A 22,201-nucleotide genomic window follows, 5' to 3' on the forward strand; every position below is an offset into this window, starting at 1 on the left:
AGAAATTCATAGAATACAACGAGAATGAAAACACTTCCTATCAAAACCTAGGGAACACAGCAAAAGCAGTGCTCAGAGGCTAATTTAAATTGATAAATACACATGTACAAAAAGAGGAAAGAGAAAAAATCAGAGAACTGTCCCTACAACTTGCACAAATAGAAAGTGAGCAACAAAAGAATCCATGAGGTACCAGAAGAAAACAAATAATAAAAATTGGAGCTAAACTAAATGAAATAAAGAACAGAAAAACAATTGAAAGAATTAACAAAGCCAAAAGCTGGTTCTTTGAAAAAATTAACAAAATTGATAAACCATTGGCCAGACTGACTAAAGAAATATAGGAAAGGAAACAAATAACCCAAATAAGAGACGAGATGGGCCACATCACAACAGACCCAACTGAAATTAAAAGAATCATATCAGATTATTTGGAAAATTGTACTCTAACAAATTTGCAAACCTAGAAGAAATGGATGAATTCCTGGAAAAACACTACCTACCTAAACTAAAACAATCAGAAGTAGAACAACTAAATAGACATACAACAAAAAAAGAGATTGAAATGGTAATCAAAAAACTCCCAACCAAAAAAAAAGCCCTGGCCTGGATGGCTTCACTGCAGAGTTCTACCAAACTTTCAGAGAAGAGTTAACATCACTACTACTAAAGGTATTTCAAAGCATAGACAATGATGCACTACTACCTAACTCATTCTATGAAGCCACCATACCCTGATATCAAAACCAGGTAAAGACACCAAAAAAAAAAAAAAAAAATTACAGACCTATATCTCTCATGAACATAGACACAAAAATCCTCAACAAAATTCTAGCCAATAGAATTCAACAACATAGCAAAAAAATAATTCATCACGACCAAGTGGGATTTATACCAGATATGTAAATTTGGTTTAATATTAGAAAAACAATTAATGTAATCCACCACATAAATTAAAAAAAAGACAAAAACCACATGATCTTATCAATTGATAAAGAAAAGGCATTTGACAAAGTCCAACACCCATTCATGATAAAAAACTCTCAGCAAAATAAGAACTGAAGGAAAATTCCTCAACATAATAAAGGGCATCTATACAAAGCCAACAGCCAACATCGTTCTAAATGGAGAGGGCTTAAAAGCAAATCCCTTGAGAACGGGAACCAGACAAGGATGCCCTTTATCACCGCTCTTATTGAACATTGTGCTAGAGGTCCTAGCCAGAGCAATTAGGCTAGACAAAGAAATAAAGGGCATCCAGACTGGCAAGGAAGAAGTAAAATTATCTCTATTTGCAGATGACATGATCTTATACACAGAAAACACTAAGGAATCCTCCAGAAAACTACTGAAACTAATAGAAGAGTTCGGCAGAGTCTCAGGTTACAAGATAAACATACAAAAATCACTTGGATTCCTCTACATCAATAAAAAGAACATCAAAGAGGAAATCACCAAATCAGTACCATTCACAGTAGCCCCCAAGAAGATAAAATACTTAGGAATAAATCTTACCAAAGATGTAAAAGACTTATACAAAGAAAACTACAAAGTGCTAGTGCAAGAAACTAAAAGGGACCTACATAAGTGGAAAAATATACCTTGCTCATGGATAGGAAGACTTAACATAGTAAAAATGTCTGTTCTACCAAAAGCCATCTATACATACAATGCACTTCCGATCCAAATTCCAATGACATTTTTTAAAGTGGTGGAGAAACAAATCACCAACTTCATATGGAAGGGAAAGAAGCCCCGGATAAGTAAAGCATTACTGAAAAAGAAGAACAAAGTGGGAGGCCTCACTCTACCTGATTTTAGAACCTATTATACAGCCACAGTAGTCAAAACAGCCTGGTGCTCTTACAACAACAGGCACATAGACCAATGGAACAGAATTGAGAACCCAGATATAAATCCATCCACATACGAGCAGCTGATATTTGACAAAGGCCCAGTGTCAGTTAATTGGGGGAAAAGATAGTCTTTTTAACAAATGGTGCTGGCATAACTGGATATCCATTTGCAAAAAAATGAAACAGGACCCATACCTCACACCATGCACAAAAACTAACTCCAAGTGGGTCAAAGACCTAAACATAAAGACTAAAATGATAAAGATCATGGAAGAAAAAATAGGGACAACTTTAGAAGCCCTAACACAAGGCATAAACAGAATACAAAACATTACTAAAAATGACGAAGAGAAACTAGATAACTGGGAGCTCCTAAAAATCAAACACCTATGCTCATCTAAAGACTTCACCAAAAGAGTAAAAAGACCACCTACAGATTGGGAAAGAATTTTCAGCTATGACATCTCTGACTAGCCGGATCTCTAAAATCTATATGATTCTCTTAAAACTCAACCACAAAAAGACAAACAACCCAATCAAAAAGTGGGCAAAGGATATGAACACACACTTCACTAAAGAAGATATTCAGGCAGCTAATATACACATGAGAAAATGCTCTCGATCATTAGCCATTAGAGAAATGCAAATTAAAACTATGTTGAGATTCTTTTTCACTCCAACAAGGCTGGCATTAATCCAAAAAACACAAAATAATAAATGTTGGAGAGGCGGCAGAGAGACTGGAACTCTTAGACACTGCTGGTGGGAATGTAAAATGGTACAACCACTTTGGAAATCTATCTGGAGTTTTCTTAAAAAGTTAGAAATAGAACTACCATAGAACCCAGAAATCCCACTCCTCAGAATATACCCTAGAGAAATAAGAGCCTTTACACAAACAAATGTATGCACACCCATGTTTATTGCAGCATTGTTTATAATAGCAAAAAGCTGGAAGCAACCAAGGTGTCCATCAATAGATGAAAAGTTAAATAAATTATGGTACATTCACACAATGGAATACTACGCATCGATAAAGAACAGGAACGAATCCGTGAAACATTTCATAACATGGAGGAACCTGAAAGGCATTATGCTGAGTGAAATTAGTCAGATGCAAAAGGACAAATACTGTATAAGACCACTATTATAAGTTCTTGAGAAACAGTATAAACTGAGAAGAACACATTCTTTTGTGGTTATGAGAGGGGGGAGGGAGGGAGGGTGGGAGAGGGTTAGTTACTGATTAGTTAGTAGATAAGAACTACTTTAGGTGAAGGAAAGAACAATACTCAATACACGGAAGGTCAGCTCAACTGGACTGGACCAAAAGCAAAGAAGTTTCCGGGATAAACTGAATGCTTCAAAGGTCAGCGGATCAAGGCCGGGGGTTTGGGGACTATGGCTTAAGGAGACTTCTAAGTCAATTGGCATAATATACTCTATTATGATAACATTCTGCATCCCACTTTGGAGTGTGGTGTCTGGGGTCTTAAATGCTAACAATCGGCCATCTAAGATGCAACAATTGGTCTCAACCCACCTGGATCAAAGGAGAATGAACACCAAGGTCACATGAAAACTAAGAGCCCGAGACAGAAAGGGCCACATGAACTAGAGACTTACATCATCCTGAGACCAGAAGAACTAGACGGTGCCCAGCCAGAACCAATGACTGCTCTGACAGGGAGCATAAGAGACAGCTCCTGAGGGAGCAGGAGAACAGTGGGATGCAGATCCCAAATTCTCATAAAAAAAACAGACTTAATGGTCTGACTGAGACTAGAAGAATCCCAGTGGTCATGGTCCCCAAACCTTCTGTTGGCCCAGGACAGGAACCATTCCCGAAGACAACTCATCAGACATGGAAGGGACTGGACAATGGGTTGGAGAGAGATGCTGATGAAGAGTGAGCTACTCGTATCAGGTGGACACTTGAGACTATATTGAAATCTCCTGTCTGGAGGGAAGATGGGAGGGTAGAGAGAGTTAGAAACTGGCAAAACGGTCACGAAAGGAGACTGGAGGAGGGGAGCGGGCTGACTTATTAGGGGGAGAGTAAACGGGAGTATGTAGTAAGATGTATATAAGCTTATATGTGACAGACTGACTTGAGTTGTAAACTTTCACTTAAAGCACAATAAAAATTATTTAAAGAAAATAAATAATTCACCATGACCAAGTGGAATTCATACCAGGTATGCAGGGATGGTTCAACAGTAGAAAAACCATTAATGTAATTCATCACATAAATAAAACAAAAGACAAGAATCACATGATTTTATCAATTGTTGCAGAAAAGGCATTTGACAGAGTTCAACACCCATTCATGATAAAAACTCTCAGCAAAATAGGAATAGAAGGAAAATTCCTCAACATAATAAAAGGCATTTATACAAACCCAAGGGCCAACATCACCCTAAATGGAAAGAGCCTGAAAGCATTTCCACTGAGATCGGGAAGCAGACAAGGATGCCCTTTATCACCAGACTTATTCAACATTGTGCTGGAGGTCCTAGACAGAGCAATTAGACAAGGTAAAGAAATAAAGAGCACCCAGATTTGCAAGGAAGAAGTGCAAGTATCTCTATTTGCAGATGACATGATCTTATACACAGAAAACCCTAAGGAAAACGCTGAAACTAATAGAAGAGTTCAGCAGAGCATGAGGATACAATATAAACATACAAACATCAGTTGGATTCCTCTACACCAACAAAAAGAACATTGAAGAGGAAATCACCAGATCAATACAATTTACAGTAGCCTCCAAGAAGATAAAATACTTAGGAATAAATCTTATCAGAGATGTAAAATACTTATACAAAGAAAACTACAAAACACTTCTTCAAGAAACCAAGAGACCTTCATAAGTGGAAAAACATCCCTTGCTCATGGATAGGAAGACTTAACATTATAAAAATGTCTATTCTACCAAAAGTGATCCATAGATTTAATTCAATTCTGATCCAAATTTCAATGACATTTTTTAATGAGATGGAGAAACAAATCACCAACTTCATATGGAAGGCAAAGAGGCCCCGGATAAGTACCCCCCCCCCCAAAAAATGGTGCCATCAAGTCGATTCTGATGCATAGCGACTCTATAGGACAGAGTAGAACTGCTCCATAGAGTTTCCAAGGAGCTCCCGGCAGATATGCTGACCCTTTGGTTAGCAGCCGTAGCACTTAACCACTATGCAACCAGGGTTTCCAAGCATTACTGAAAAAGAAGAACAAACTGGGAGGCCTTACTTTACCTGATTTGAGAACCTATTACACCGCCACAGTAGTCAAAACAGCCTGGGACTGGTACAACAACAAATACATAGACCAACAGAACAGAATTGAGAATCCAGACATAAATCCATCCACATACAAGCAATTGATATTTGACAAAGTCTCAAGGTCAGTTAAATGGGGAAAAGACAGTCTTTTTAACAAATGGTGCTGGCATAACTGGATATCCATCTGTAAAAATATGAAACAAGACCCATACCGCACACCATGCACAAAAATAAGCTCAAAATGGATCAAAGACCTGAATATAACATCTTAAACAATAAAGATCATAGGAGAAAAAATAGGGACAATGTTAGGAGCCCTAATACATGGCATAAACAGTATAGAAAACATTACTAACAATGCAGAATAAAAACTAGATAACTGGGAGCTCCTAAAAAATCAAACACCTATGCTCATCTAAAGGCTTCACCAAAAGAGTAAAAAGATTACCTACAGACTGGGAAAAAGTTTTTAGCTATGACATTTCTGATCAGCGCCTTATCTCTAAAATCTATATGATATTGCCAAAACAGAACTACAAAAAGGCAAATAACTCCATTAAAAAATGGGCAAAAGATATGAAAAGGCACTTTACTAAAGAAGACATTCAGGTAGCTAACAGATATGCGAGGAAATGCTAACGATCATTAGCCATTAGAGAAATGCAGATCAAAACTACAATGAGATTCCATCTCACTCCAACAAGGCTGGCATTAATCCAAAACACACAAAATAATAAATGTTGGAGAGGTTGTGGAGAGACTGGAACATTTATACACTGCTGGTGGGAATGTAATATGGTACAACCACTTTGTAAATCGATTTGGTGCTTCCTTCAAAAGCTAGAAATAGAATTACCATATGATCCAGTAATCCCACTCCTTGGAATACATCCTAGAGAAATAAGAGCCTTTACAAGAACAGATATATGCACACCCATGTTCATTGCAGCACTGTTTACAATAGCAAAAAGATGGAATCAACCAAGGTGCCCATCAACGGATGAATGGGTAAATAAATTATGGTATATTCACACAATGGAATACTATGCATCAATAAAGAACAGTGATGAATCTGTGAAACATTTCATAACATGAGGAATTTGGAAGGCATTATACTGAGTGAAATTAGTCAGTTGCAAAGGGACAAATATTGTATAAGACCAATATTATAAGAACTCAAGAAATAGTTCAAACTGAAAAGAAATATATTTTTGATGGTTACATTAGGGGGGAGGGAGGGAGTATGGGAGAGGGGTACTCACTAATTAGATAGTAGATAAGAAGTACTTTAGGTGAAGGGAAAGACGGCACACAATACAGGGGAGGTCAGCAAAACTGAACTACACCAAAAGCAAAGAAGTTTTCTGAATAAACTGAATGCTTCAAAGGCCAGCATAGCAGGGGCAGGTGTTTGGGAACCATGGTTTCAGGGGACATCTAAGTGAGTTGGCATAATAAAATCTATTAAGAAAACATTCTGCATCCCACTTTGGAGAGTGGCATCTGGGGTTTTAAATGCTAGCAAGTGGCCATCTAAGATGCATCAATTGGTCTTAACCCACCTGGACCAAAGGAGAAGGAAGAACACCAAGGACACAAGGTAATTATGAGCCCAAGAGACAGAAAAGGCCACATAAACCAGAGACTACATCAGCCTGAGTGAGACTGGAAGAACTATATGGTGCCTGGCTACAACTGATGACTGCCCTGACAGGGAACACAATAGAGAACCCCTGAGGGAGCAGGAGAGCAGTGGGATGCAGACCCCAAATTCTCATAAAAAGACCAGACTTAATGGTCTGACTGAGACTAGAAGGACCCCGGTGGTCAAGGCCCCCAGACCTTCTGTTGGCTTAGGACAGAAACCATTCCCAAAGCCAAGTCTTCAGACAGGGATTGGACTGGACAATGGTTGGAGAGGGATGCTGGTGAGGAGTGAGCTTCTTGGATCAGGCAGACACTTGAGACTATGTTGGCATCTCCTTCCTGGAGGGGAGATGAGAGGGTAGAAAGGATTAGAAGCTGGTGAAATGGGCACGAAAAGAGAGTGGAAGGAGGGAGGGGGCTGCCTCATTAAGGGGAGAGCAATTGGGAGTGTGTAGCAGGGTATATATAAGTTTTTGTGTGAGAGACTGACTTGATTTGTGAAGTTGCACTTGGAGCACAATAAAAATTAAAAAAAAAGAAAAAAAACTTTTTTTATATGGTACCACATACATGGGTGGACCCAGGATGGATCGCAGATCAAAATGTAAAAGGTAAAGCAGATAGTTTTAATACTTTAAAGTCACGTATTATAAAAATTATATGTTTGTGTTTCATCAAAATTAAGAAGTTCTATTCCACAAAATACTCCAAAAACAAAGTTCTTGTAGAGGTGATGGAATGGAGGAAAATATTTGAAATTTTAAAACTTTCATAGTGATAGAAATGTGGGTATAGTCACCTAAAATGTGACTAATGCAACTGAGGAACGAAATTTTTAACTGTGCTTAACTTAAGAGAATTTAAATTTAAATAGCCATATATGGCTGTGGTTATGCAACTGGGCAGGGCTATCTATAATATAAATGAAATTCCTGAAAATTAAAAAGAATTAACAAAAAAAACAGTCTTAGTAGAAATAAAGGGTACAAGATATAAACAATTTACAGAAGAATAGAATCAAAATTAACTAAGTATATAAAGAGATTCAGATCCCTAAGACATGCGTGAAATTCCAGTTCTAACAAACACGAGATTTCATTTCACACACAATTAGAAACAAAATGTAAAATCAGGAAGTGTCAAGAGTACGTGGAGATGGAGGGATTCCATTCACTGGCGATGAAACTGTAATCTGGCATTCTCTCTGGAGAGCAATCCAGAAGACCTTAGGCAACTTCTGTATATGCATACCCCGTGCTCAAGTAACTCCGCAACTTGGTGCACATCTAATGGGAACACTCAAATGGACCCTTGTGAGAATACGTACAAAGGTTTCCCCTGTAGTGTTGTTTATGGCGACAGAGTATTGAAGGCAATCTGAGGATCCATCACAATGATTGTTGATATATGTAGCGGACTCACACATAACACAGTATGGTGCAGTAGCTGGAAATAACAGGTTAGCTGTCACGTGACAACATGGATTCACTTTATTTGCATAATAATTCAAAATATATCTAAAATGTGCCTGGGTCCAAGCTACCATCAACAAACTGTCTTCTGGATTACCATGATAAACTCCCAAATATTCTTCCACAGGAGACTGGTGGTGCAGTTGTTAAGCATTGGGCTGCTAACCAAAAGTTCAGCAGGTCGAATCCACCAGCCACTCCTTGGAATCCTTATGGGGCAGTTCTACTCTGTCCTATAGGGTTGTTATGAGTTGGAATCCCCTGGGCCGCAATGGGTTTGGTTTCTTATTCTTCCACATTCTATTCTTGCTCTCAGTGGTCTATTTTCACAACACCAGCCAGAGTGATTCTTTAAAAACTGACAGTATTGAACTTTACTTGAAAACAGCGATATAAAGGGCGACCCTTTGCAGTAAAACTCATGGATGCCCACCTTATTTACCTGTACTAAGGCCCTATACAAACCCTCCAAAGTGCCATTCTTTGTCTTATAAGTGATAATTTGATTGTACCCACTGACCAACCTGGACATAATACCTGACTTGACCAAATTTTGTTAAGCTTCTCTCCTTCCCCTAAACCACTGAATTTATATCCACTCTGTGCAGGCATTGGGCAGCTTCTTAATAGTCCCTCCAGAAAATCTGCTGACCTCAGAGTAAACATTCTGAGTAAGATGGGAGAATTTTAAGGAAAGGAGTGAGATTATATGCTGAAGTGTGTTTTATCAAAGTAGAACAAATCTGGATTTAGGTAAGGAGACAACCCAGAACCAAGAACAAGCACAGACAAGAAACTCCAAGAAAAGCCAGTTGTGCTAGCCAAGCCAAAAAAACCGCTGCTGTCGAGTCGATTCCAACTCACAGCAACCCTATAGGACAGAGCAGAACTGCCCGAGTTTCGAAGGAGTGCCTGGCAAATTCGAACTGCCTACCTCTTCGTTAGCAGCTGTAGCACCTAACCACTATGCCACCAGGGTTTCCTGTGCTGGTCAAAGCACCAGGAAAAGGGTGACCTAACAATAGAAATTCTTTTTTGGCTCCCTACCTTGCTCCAGCCAAACGCCAATGGGAAAAATAAAACGAAACACCACCCTCAACCCAGAACCTATCAGGGAGTTGATTTTGTACTGCAGGCCCATGGAAGCAGGTGATACACCCCTAACCCACTGAGAGAGTAGGTGGAGCTAAGCAAGGAGTTCTTCCATCCTGACCAGGCAAAGCAAGCTGTGATCACATTCTCCTACCAGGTAGTGTCAATGGGGTCCATTATCGAGCTGAACTTCCACTCCCACTCAAAAGCAATAACATGTAATGAGCTGAAGGAGGCAGGACTTGTTACGTCTTGGCTTTCACCTCCTCCTGCAGTGTCACCAGGGCCTAGCTGGGAGCTGAGCCTCTAACCCCACCTGGCATCAGTGAGACTGATCAAAGCAGTGCAAGTCAAAACTAGTATGCCCTCCAGTTTCCTCTGCCCTTGGGTTCAGTGGGTTCTGTCAGAAGCTGAATCTCCACCCTAACCAGGCATCAACCAGGCAGAGATGTACTTAGTTGGCACTCAGCTTCTCTCTTTCTTCCCCTGGTGTCAGCAGAGCCCAGCAGTGAGCTAAGCTTCTACCATTACTACAACAACATAGCCATGTGTCTCCTTTCTGCTTACTCCTGCCTTGTTACATCTGAGCCCACCAGGGAACAGAACTTATACTCTCCTCTCAGAGACAAAGAGGCAATGAGAGTTAATGAATTAATATTCCAGTTTTGCTGGGAAAGATGGGGAGTAGAATGTCCAACCCACCCTTCTACAATGAGGCAGTGTGAGTTAGCACTTCACTTTTGCCAGGGCGACAGTGGCGAGACTGTCAGAAAGCTGAACATACACAACCACCCCACCATTTTGATACACCTCCATGCTGATAACAGATGATTACTTTTAATGATTTATCGGCTGATGGCTAGATCAGAGTCTCCTCCAATTTCTTTGTTTCAAGAAAATGCTTAATTGCTTGTTGAAACATTTGTAGGATTAAAAACAAACAAACCAAACCAAACCCAGTGCCGTCGAGTCGATCCCAACTCATAGCCACCCTGTAGGACAGAGTAGAACTGCCCCATAGAGTTTCCAAGGAGTGCCTGGCAGATCTTAACTGCCAACTCTTTGGTTAGCAGCCCTGGCACTTAACCACTATGCCACCAGGGTTTCCATTTGTAGGATAGCTGGTTTAAAATATTTGTCAGATAATTTCGTGTTCATGTATTTTGTGTTGGTCTCTGTTGACAGTCTTTTCTCATTCTTGTGATTTTCTCAATTCTTGGTATGAGGAGCATCTCAGATATAATGAAAAATCATTACTCATACTAATTATCTGACAAATATTTTTTAATTATAGATCTTTGTATGATTTTTTTTTTTTTTGGCATGTAACTTGGATGGAGTTAGAATGATTAAATTACACTTTCACAATAAAATTTCTTCCAGTCCCATCTATTAGTTTACTTGGACCAAGATTTCTCAGAGCTCACACATTTAAAAAGCAAGAGTAAGATTGACTCTAAACCATTTCTCACTCATGCAAAGAGAAATATTCATCCTTAAATAATTAAACTAATTAGACAAAAAATCAAACCTCTCACATTTTATTAGGAGGTTCAATTCTAGAAATATTTATTTTTATGTCTAATATGCATGTATCAAACTTTGTAATGTTTTGTATTACTATTGGTTGTTTTGCATTGTTTGATAAATTGTATATTAATAAATATTATAGTGAAAATTCAACCTGGAATAATTTATAGCACATAGGCAAAGAAATAATTTCAATGCATAAACATATTGCTACAAATAAATACGATAGAGTAAAATAAACTATTTTAAAAGTAAAAATATCACATAAGATAAAATTGTGTGGGAGAATTAGAAAGGAAATATGAGTTTAAAGAAAAAAATGATGTAAAGATTCCAATTGTTAAAGTTGAGATCCCTTTCTTAGATACATAATACTGGGTGTCAATTTGCCATAGTACTTAGATTCCACTGGATATATTTAAATGTATGCAGAACAATCTTATTTTTTAAAATTTCAGTATTTATAATATTTTATAAATGACATTATTTGTGATTCCTTAAACAACTTATGGTAACTTTTATAGATCAATTATAAATAATAAGAGAGAGTGGTAGGTTTTCAGAAATTTTAGGGGCATGTGAGGATAAAGTTTAACACTACTGACCTTCACTTCATAACTAAAAAGTAAAGGTTTAGAAGCTGCTGCCCATAAAAGCATGGGCATGAAGGGAAATGGAAAGCAGAACATTTTATGTAAACCTACTTCATGGAAGGAAGGGAGGAAGGTGTTAGAAAATGAGTAGGAGGTATTATTTTTGAAAGTTGATCAGAAAAAAAAAGTCTTTGATTTTGAATGGGAAGCGAGGGAGCAAGCCATGAAGATTTGCACAGAAAACAGTATTTTAAAATGCTCACAACCACTTCAAAAACTCTACAACTCCATGCAGGAAAAGCAATAGCATCAGAGGTCTCATTTTTTTACTTCTACCCCGGGACTTCACCTTCCAATCCAAACCTCGTATCAAACAACTGCTACTGAACCAATCCAGTTGTATCCTTGACATTTGGTAAACACAGTAGTCTCCATCTTTTTTATGTTTACATATAAGCGATATAGAAATATATTCTCATATATCTTTTAGAGAGGAAAAAAATAAAACAGAAAGAAGAGAATCAGCCTGTTTTCTGATAACCGTTTAGAAAGATGACTTATAAAACTCAACTCTAGATTCAGAATTTCCATTTTTGTATTACTTCTTCTACTCATTCTACAGTTACATTCTGGGAAAATAAACTGTAAAAAAATCTGAACAATAAAACAAGTGTATTATGAGTTACATTTTGTATGTGACTCTGTGGTTATTTAATTTGGATATTTTCTTCTGAGTTTCTATAATATTAAACTAGTTTTGTATGTAAAATGACCATTTGAACTCCTTGGTACTTGGGAATATATGCACAATGTGGTTTAACACAAAAATAGGAAAAGCAAGTAAAAAAATTTATAGATATAATATTAATTTCTGTGAGCATGCCGTGTGATTAATAAGATGATTATGCACAATTCATTCTTGACTACTGACACTGAGATATAATGATAACAGCTTAACCCATCTGTGCTTTACGATAAAGGTCTGAAGGAGTGGGATATGGAACACAAATACTGAGTGCATCCAAAAAAACTAAAAGATTGGCAGTTGCAAAGTTATTTTATTTATTTTTGTGGTCTGTTTTCTTGGAGCTCTTTCTATAGTCACCTAAAAATGTTAACAACAATAAGCTTATTGACTGCTAATACTTATTGGTTTTCATGTACCACACACTATTCTAAGCATTTATCATATGTCAAGTTATTCTTGTGTATGTTCGTATGTTTTACAAACTTAAGTTCATCAGAAATGAGTAACAAGTTATTTTCTCTTCCCATGTAACTAGAGTTTTATATCCTACTTGTCTATGCTTTTGAATTAAGGGGCCAGTATAACAGGCCATATTTTCAAAGATCTGGGCTCTTTGAGGCCAATAAATCTATCGTTCTCAGTAGAGGAGGGGTAGAAGTACACAACTAACATAAAACAGAGAGTACTGCAGGGGTAGATTGGCAGAAACTGAGAAGGACAGGGGTTCTCCAGGTGGCATAGTTTCCCTGGGTGGCAAAACCTGGAAATGTTTGGATGCTTCGCAATGCACATGGCATACCCCCTAAGAGGAGTCTGCATGTGCACCTAGGATGATAGGATGTTAAGCCCAATATACTTAGCACCACTACCACACCATCGTCCCTCAAAGTTCTACATGACAGAGTATATTTACCTTTGTAAGTAATTTTAGAACTCTTTTTTTTTTAATGAGTGTACCAATCAATCTCTTTACAGTGAGTTTCAGAATTTTTAAATCACCATTCTTTGTATATTGCATCTTTCCTTTCCATCATTGTATCTAATATTATTTTTTAACTTTAATCTATTTGCTTTTAAGCCTACTTTGGAAACATAACCCCTGGAACAATTTCTACTGTCTCGATATAATTATGTGAGACATTTATTAAATTTTGTTTTTGTTTTTTGTCCTGTTGATTCACATTAGATGCTGTCTTTCATTTAGAGCACTTTATGGTGAAGAATTTTGATTTTTTTTTTCCCTCATGAGTTCCGAAGTTATCAAAGCTACAGTTCATTTGGGGTTTTAGAGTTCTACTTGAAAGAATGCCCTCAGTGTTGCAAAGCCAATGCTGACTTAGCCCTTTAGTTTGTAAAGGCATGTCATCAGAGATGCAGGAAAATCTCCAGTCTTATATTTACTGGTTAAAATTATCTTGTCTAAAAGGCTCTTGATCTTTGCTTCCTCAAGGGCACTTTTTGGGCTTGCTTCAAATTCACGTTGATGAACTGATAAAGAAGAACAAATGCTTCATGACAAGTAGCTTCACTGACAGCTTCACAATGAATATGTAATATCAAAAGAGCCTGGAAATTTGAGTTCTTGGAATTTATTTCCAAGTGCATCACTCTTAATATTTATCCAACTTTGTGTTGAGGATAAAAGGAGATAAAGTAGAAGAAATAAACAAGCAAGCAACCAAAATCCTTTTATATAACTTTTCTATAGGGCTTTTCAGAATGCAAAGCAAGTTCACCCTTACCTCGAGTTATAAGTATCCACATATCCACTTTCGAAGGTGGTAGGCCAGGACACAATGATTTTATTTTCTAACATCACACACAGGTAAATACACAAAACATCATTTCAGATTCTTACCTTCTAGAGTAATCTTGTGCTCTTTATATTGTAATTCATTTGTCTCCTTACCAATGAGTCTATAAAATAATGAAAGTGACATGATGAACACTTGCTTCAATACAGAGATGGTAAAGTACAAATGTTTTATACTTATTCCCAAACTTATTTCACAGTGTTCACATGCAAGCCACTGTTATCCAGGGATAAACTAAAATATGTATATATATATGTATATTAAGGTGCAGTTCCTATCTTTCAGGTACTCAACAACAATTCTTGACAATGCACATTTTAAAAATGTCATCAAAAATGAAATTGGGACTATATGCACGGTATTGTTGTTAAGTGCCATTGAGGCAGCTCAGACTCAGCAACCTCACGTATAGAAGAAAATGTTGCCTGGTTCTATCCTGTCCTCAGAATTGTTGCTATGTTTCAGCCCATTGTTATAGCCACTGTGTCAATCCATCTCATTGAAAGTCTCCCTCTTTTCCCCTGACTCTCTACCAAGCATGAAGTCTTTCTTCAGGGATTGGTCCCTGTCCAAAATAAGTGAGACAAGGTCTCACAATCTTTGCTTCTAAGGAGCATTTTGGTTGTACTTCCTCCAAGACAGATTTGTTTATCCTTCTGGAAGTCCAAGATATATTCACTATTCTTCACCAACACCACAGTTCAAATGCATCGATTTCCCTTCAGCCTTCCCTTTTCATTGTCCAGCTTTTGTATGCTCATGAGGTGATGGAAAATACCAAGGCTTGGGGCAGGCACACCTTAGTCATCAAATTAACATCTTTTCTTTTTGCAACTAAAGAGGTCTTTTGCCATAGATTTGCCCGATATAATGTATCTTTGATTTCTTCGCTACTGACTCCATGGGCATTGATGGTTGATCCAAGAAGAATGAAATTCTTGGCAACTTCAACTTCTTTGCCATTTATCTTGATGTTATTTATTGGTCAAGTTGTAAGGATTTTTGTTTTCTTAATGTTCAGGTGTAATCCATACTGAAGACTGTAATTTTTAGCCTTTATCAGTAATTGCTTCAAGTTCTCTTCACTTTTGGGAAGCAATGTTGTATCTTCTGCATATCTCAGGTTGTTAATGAATCTTCCTCCATTCCTGATTCTCCGTTCTTCTTCATATAGCCCAGCTTCTCGGATTATTCGGTATATAGATTGAATAAGGTGAAAGAATACAACTCTGCCACATACCTTTTCCAATTTTAAGCCATGCAGTATCCCTTTATTCTGTTCAAGCAACTGTTTCTTGATCCACATACGTGTTCCACATGAGGACAATTAAATGTTCTGCAATCCCCATTCTTAACAATGTTATCCATAATTTTTCTGACACAGTCAAATGCCTTCACATAGTCAATAAAACACAGGTAAACATATTTCTGGTATTCTCTGCTCTTGGCCAAGATCCATTTCACATCAGTAATAATACCACTAGTTCCATATCCTCTACTAAATCCAGCTTGTACATAGACAAGCCATTCCCTGTAGGTGTACAGATATAGCTGTTCTTGAATTGTCTTCAGCAAAATTTTGCTAGCATATGATATTGTTCAAAACTTTCCTCGTTCTGTTTGACCATTTTTCTTTGGAATGGGCACAAAAATGGATCTCCTCTAGTCAGTCAGCCAGGTGTGTGTGATTGGCTGAATAATGTCCTCTCCACGCAAGATGCCCATAACTGAATTCTAGGACCCTGTGAATATGCCAGAGCCCTAGTAGCACAGTGGTTAAAAGCTATGACTGCTGACCAAAACGTTTGCAGTTTGAATCCACCAGTTACTCCTTGAAAACCCTATACGGCAGTTGTACTCTGTCCTATAAAGTCACCATGAGTCAGAATCAACTGGATGACAATAGGTTTTTTGATGAATGTTACCCTTCATGTCAAAAGGCACATTGCAGATATGATTAAATAAAAGACCTTGAGATGGGAAGATTCTTCTGGATTATTCAGTTCAGTCCAATGATGTACTCACAAGTGTCTTTATAAGAAGAAGGCAAAGGGACATACTACTACAGAAGAGCATAAAGCTGTGTGATTATGGAAACAGAGATTTTTACATGGAGGAAGGGCCTACATACCGAGGAATACAGACTGCTTCTAAAAAAAAGCTTCTAGAAACTGAAAAAGGCAAGGAAATGGTTTCTCCTTCAGAGACCACAGAAGGAACCAGCCTTCCAACGCCTTGCCTTTCACTCAGTGAGAACGATTTCCTACCTTTGACTCCCACGACTAAAGAGAGGTCTATCATTATAAGGAGAAGAAACTTATGTTGTTTTAAGACACTACATTTGTGGTAGCTTGTGACAGTAGCAAAAGGAACCTGATACAAGGTATTACAACAAATGAAAAATCAAAATGCCATTTGATAATAGTGAAGAAAGAAATTGATTCACTTGAGAAAGTCCTATGAATGCAAATTAGAGGATACAGAGGCTTCTGGTCAAAAAGAGACTTAACATGTACATTTATCTTTTCTCCTTTCTTAAGCATAACTCAAATGATGGTAAATGAATAAAATATAAATAGTTTAAACACCAAAGGACCAAAAAAAAAACAAAAAAGAAAAACAAGAAAGAAGACTACATAACAGAAATGTAAGCATTGTGGAGTATGAAAGGCCAAATATGAATGATAAACGACTTGTCAATCTGAAGCAAGGTATGCTTTTCCATTCCTGGACGTGAGCAAGGGATAATGTGTGAAAATACTCTCCTCCCAACTTAAGCAACAAGAAAACTGAACACAATATAAGAAAGAATTAATTTCAGATATTGTACGCCAGGCTTCACAGGATTAGAGAGGAAAAAACAAAATAAAACAAAAAACCAAGGTGAGCCCTTTAATCATTCAATCAGTATTTCTACCTGAAACCTGCAATCGTCCGGGACAGCAGCATAATGAAGGGGAACAAAAACAGCTCATGGTTTTATGAGATGAGGAGACAGGAAGAAAGCAGAGTTTGAAACGGTTAATGCAGCTAGAATTCATGGGGATTAGAAGAAAATACGCCAGAAAGACCTCCAAAAATCTGCTTGGGCATCCCCTTGATTCTCTAGGTATAAATCTATGTATGCATAGGGTAGAATTCCACAAGCCATGTAAAGAAAAACTTCTGGGGATATTGTTCTGAATACTTCCTCTGGCTTGGAACAGTTTGAAATCCTGCCAGGTATAGTGGCAAGGCACTGCTGAATGTGTGAAGCATTCAATATAGATCTCACAAGCAGTAGGACTCAATTATTCTTAAAATAAAAGATAATCTAGACTCACTTTAAAAGAGATTTTTAAAAAGGCTTTAAATTAACTGCTTGTCAGGATAAAAGTCATTACTCTCTAAAAGATTAAAACAAAATCTAGTGCTAAAATATGCAAAATACAAAATGACTTAACTACAATTAAAATTGATTAAACATAATGATAATAATAAGATAAAGTGCACATAACCAAGATAAAAATAAGGCATTAAATTAAAATTCAGAAACAATGATGGAATTACCCAAAAATGATAGTGAAATTACCAGTCAAAGATATTAAAACAACTACTATGAATACGTCCCATATATACGAAGGCTTTAAGAAAAAGTACAATGAGGAGAAAAACGAAAGATATAAACAAAGAGCAAAATAAACTTCTAGAGATGAAAAGTATAGCATCTGAAATAACAGAGAAAGCCCTATTACCAGACAGGATTATATCCACAGACATAAGAGTTAGGATTCCTTCACATATTTTGGGAGATCACAATTTAATCTATGACAGTTATCTATTCCACAATAATATTATATTGCAAAAAACCACAAACTTCAGCATCATATAACAATATACTTTTTGTGTGTGTGTGTGTGTGGGTCTATAGTTTGGTTGGGTGTTCTGCTGGACATGACTGATTTGTGAAGAATGCATGCAGCTGGCAAGATCATTGAGGACTGGCTGGCTTAGAAAACCCTTGTCTGGACAACTTGATTCTTCTGCATGTGGCCTCTCAGCCTGGACCATGATAATCAAGATTTATTATCACAAAGGTAAAAGGGATCCAAGAGAGAAAAAGCAGAAATGCATGAGGCTTTGTGAGGCCTAATCTCAAAACTGGCACACTATCACTTCCCTATTGATCTACCCATCAAAGTAAATCACAGCGTTAGTCCAGGTTTCAGGGGTGAAGAAATAAGAGTTTACCTCTTGATGGGAGGAGATGAAAAATGAATTGCATAGAGCATGGATACAAGAAGGGTTGGAGAATCATGACTGTCTTTCTATTCCATGTATCACAGAAAGCTAGTGGAAGAAGGAATTCCACCAATGATGAAAATCAACAAGGAAGCTATGAGATGCAATAAAATGGAGTGCCAACAAAAGAGAAGAAAGGGAAATTTACAGGATAACAGCTGTGTAATAACAGGCCTAGAGAGCAACCAGGTGGTATGGGAATAGGTCAGGGTGCACTATCAGTGATTTCTCTTAAAAATGTGAAATTAATAAAATAAACACTTTTTTGTACAGAGTGAAAGGATATTTATAGAACTGGTAGAAGTGTTTGCAACTGATTACTGATGAAACAGAGAAACAATCCAATTATTAACTTTTGGGAAAAACACAAAAATGTTTCTAGGAAATAAAAATTAATCTCAGTATTTATTGTATGACTCAGCTGGGCATAGGATTTGCATCATAATAATTATTTTATACTGATGTAAACAAAATTATGATTTATTAGGACAATTGAGGAAAAAGGAGTGTACATTTGTGTACTGGGGGTAGGAGGATAAAAGGGCTATATCCTTATATTCTGTAATGAAAAACAGTCTATAACACCTAAACTTGAGATGACCAAGGAGTAGTACTGTAAACAAATTACTAAGTGATACAGAGGTGAATACTAAATGTAACAGAAACAGCAGTGGAAGGTACAGAAACTTCTATTCACAAAAAGCATATTAGAAACTTTAATTATTTAAACTGGGTAAATGTATAAATAGTTAAATGCACCTGGTAAAGATTAATATAAAATAACCAACCGATAGAATAACTAACAAATATGATAGGTTCAAGGAAACAGAGAACCTAAATGACATCATTTCAGAACTAAAGAATAAATTGAAATAGGAAATACAACAGAAGCTAAAAAATGCAAAGGCAATCCAATATACCATATTTTTACACATACAACATCCACTTCTATGTTTATTTGCCAACAGCTCCTTCCCCTAAGCAAAATATTTTCATAAGTGACACCATGCCAATTATTTTTTACTTGTCACTGTAAAAAATTAGTATAGTGAGCTTTCAAAAATACTTTCCGGGGAAAAGAGCACTTGGCAAACAAATGTAGAAGGTGCATGTTATTTGCATAAAAATATGGTAACGATAATTATATTTTAAAAAGAGAAAGCCCAAAATGGGGGCAAAAAAAAAAAATCAGAGGTATAAAACAAACAAACAAAAAATTGTTTTTTGAAACAAACTGCATCTGCAAATAGGAAGAACGCAATGTGTTCCAGAAAAATACGACACAAAACACTGAGCATCAAAAGATTTCCTGGTTGAGTTATTGAACTTAAATGGCAAAGAAGTGAAGCATCAGACTTCCAGCAGCTAAGCAAGTCCCAGACAACAGCAGAGGAAAATAATCATGGTTATTTTACACTTTTCTGCAGCAGAATTTAATGCCCAAATAAAATATACTAAAGTTTATAAAGTTTTGAGGGAAAGGATGTATAACCTGAGAATATTATGTCACCTAGATAATATTCAAGTACAAGGGCAAAAGGCAGATTATATCAAATGTGAACTTTCTTTTGTAAAGCTTTTTGATTTTAAACAATAATGATTAAAGCAAGGTACCATTTTTAAAACCATTAATTAGTAAAGATCTTACGAAAGGTTAATGTCTACAACTGGCACTGCCATATTCTCTGATAAGTGTGTGAATTTATCCAATCTTTATTTAAGGATTCCGGCAGTATGTATCAAAGGCTCTAATAGTATATTACTTTGACAAGCAAGTTTGCCTCTAGGATGCCATCCTGAAGAAATGACTGGCCATGTAAGCAAAAATTCATATATTTACTGTAAAGAATATTATTTAAAATTAGAAAGTTATCTAGATTTCCCACAAAAGGAGACTAATTATATTCAGATTATAATATGAAGCAACTACTAAAATAATTTCTTCAAGAATGTTAAATGACATAGAGACATGTTCATGACATGATGTTAAAAAAAAGATACAAAAGTGCACAAAAAATGTTCATAATTTTGAAACACATGTGCAAAAATGTATACCATAATATCAGTATTTTTTTTTTTCAGTTATGTGGTTAGCTTATAAGTCCAGTGCCATCTGTTAGTTATAAATCCATACTTCATTAACTTTTTACTTAGAAGGTATTGCAACATATTTACCTTGGGAAGTATAGACCTCATTAATGAACGATTGTTAAATTATCAGACTTACTGATGAAGATTTGAATTCTCTAAAATTCAGATGTTGAAAGACCACAGAACTTATAGCTTCAAGTTCTGGCTATTTTTTTTTTTTTTCCCACAAGAGAAAAAAGGAAAATTATTTTCAATTATTTTTGACTGATAAGTCCTCTGAAGCAAGAAAATATATATAAGTGCCAAGTAATCAATCAATAACTTACACTTTTATGATTCAACAATTTCAAAAAGAATTCTTTAAAAAAATTTTTTTTCATTGTGAAATGCAACATCATATGGAAAAGTGCACAGAGTAGCAATATACAACGTAGCAAATAAAGTAAACACTATGTCTGGAAATATTAATAAATAAATTAATCTAGAAATGAAACATTACCAGAGACCAGTAGCCACCCTTAAACCCCCCAAAATCAATACCTGTTCCTTCCCCCGCAGAGGTAACCATTATCCTGACATTTATAGTAAGAAATTTCTTGCTTTCTTTTATTCCTTTACTAACCATACACACATCCATCCAGGGTTTGGTTTAATTAACTTTATTTTAGAACTTTTTTTAAAAATTTTACTTCCTTCACTCAACAATGTGTTTATAAAATCACCTATGATTTTTGCTCTTGGCTATAATGCATTTATTTTTTACAGTAATTTTAGTTTTCTATCACATAAATATACCACAACTAGTTTACCCATTTAAGAACCTGCATTATGCAGATGGCACAACCTTGCTTGCTGATCATGAAGAGGACTTGAAACAGTTACTGATGAAGACCAAAGACCACAGCCTTCAGTATGGATTACACTTCAACATAAAGAAAACAAAAGTTCTCACAACTGGCCCAATAAGCAACATTATGATAAATGGAGAAAAGATTGAAGTTGTCAAAAGATTGAAGTTTGTTTTTATTTGGACCCACAATCAACACCCATGGAAGCAGGAGTCAAGAAATCAAATGATGCATTGCATTAGGCAAATCTGCTGCAAAACCTCTTAACAGTATTAAAAAGCAAAAATGTCACTTTAAGGACTAAGGTGTGCCTGACCCAAGCCATGATGTTTTTAATCGCCTCATAAGCATGCAAAAACTAAGCGATGGATAAGGAAGACCAAAGAAGAATTGATCCGTTTGAATTATGGTGAGGGCAAAAAATATTGACTATACCATGGACTGCCAAAAGAAGGAACAAATCTGACTTGGAAGAAGTACAGCCAGAATGCTCATTAGAAACAAGGTTGGCGAGACTTCCTCTCACATACTTTTGACATTTTATCAGGAAGGACCAGTCCCTGGAGAATGACATCATGGTTGGTAAAGTAGAGGGTCCGTGAAAAAGAGGAAGACCCTTAACGAGATGGATTGACGCAGTGGCTGCAACACCAGGCTCAAGCATAGCAACGATTGTGAGGATGGCACAGGATTGGGCAGTGTTTCGTTCTGTTGTACATAGGGTTCCTATGAGTTGGAACCAACTCAACGGCACCTAACAACAACAGCAACGCAGCTGATGGACACTTGAGTGGTTTCCAGTTTGGGGTTATTGGGAATAATGTTGCAGTAAACATTCTTTCGTATCTATGCAGGTGTTCTTAAGGATACATTCTTTTATGACGTATATATCTCAGTTGAAATTGATGGGCCTATGTTATCTGTGCTCATGAGGAACCTTTA

This window comes from Elephas maximus, chromosome 11 (genome assembly GCF_024166365.1).
Source record: "Elephas maximus indicus isolate mEleMax1 chromosome 11, mEleMax1 primary haplotype, whole genome shotgun sequence".
Taxonomy (NCBI): Eukaryota; Metazoa; Chordata; class Mammalia; order Proboscidea; family Elephantidae; genus Elephas; species Elephas maximus.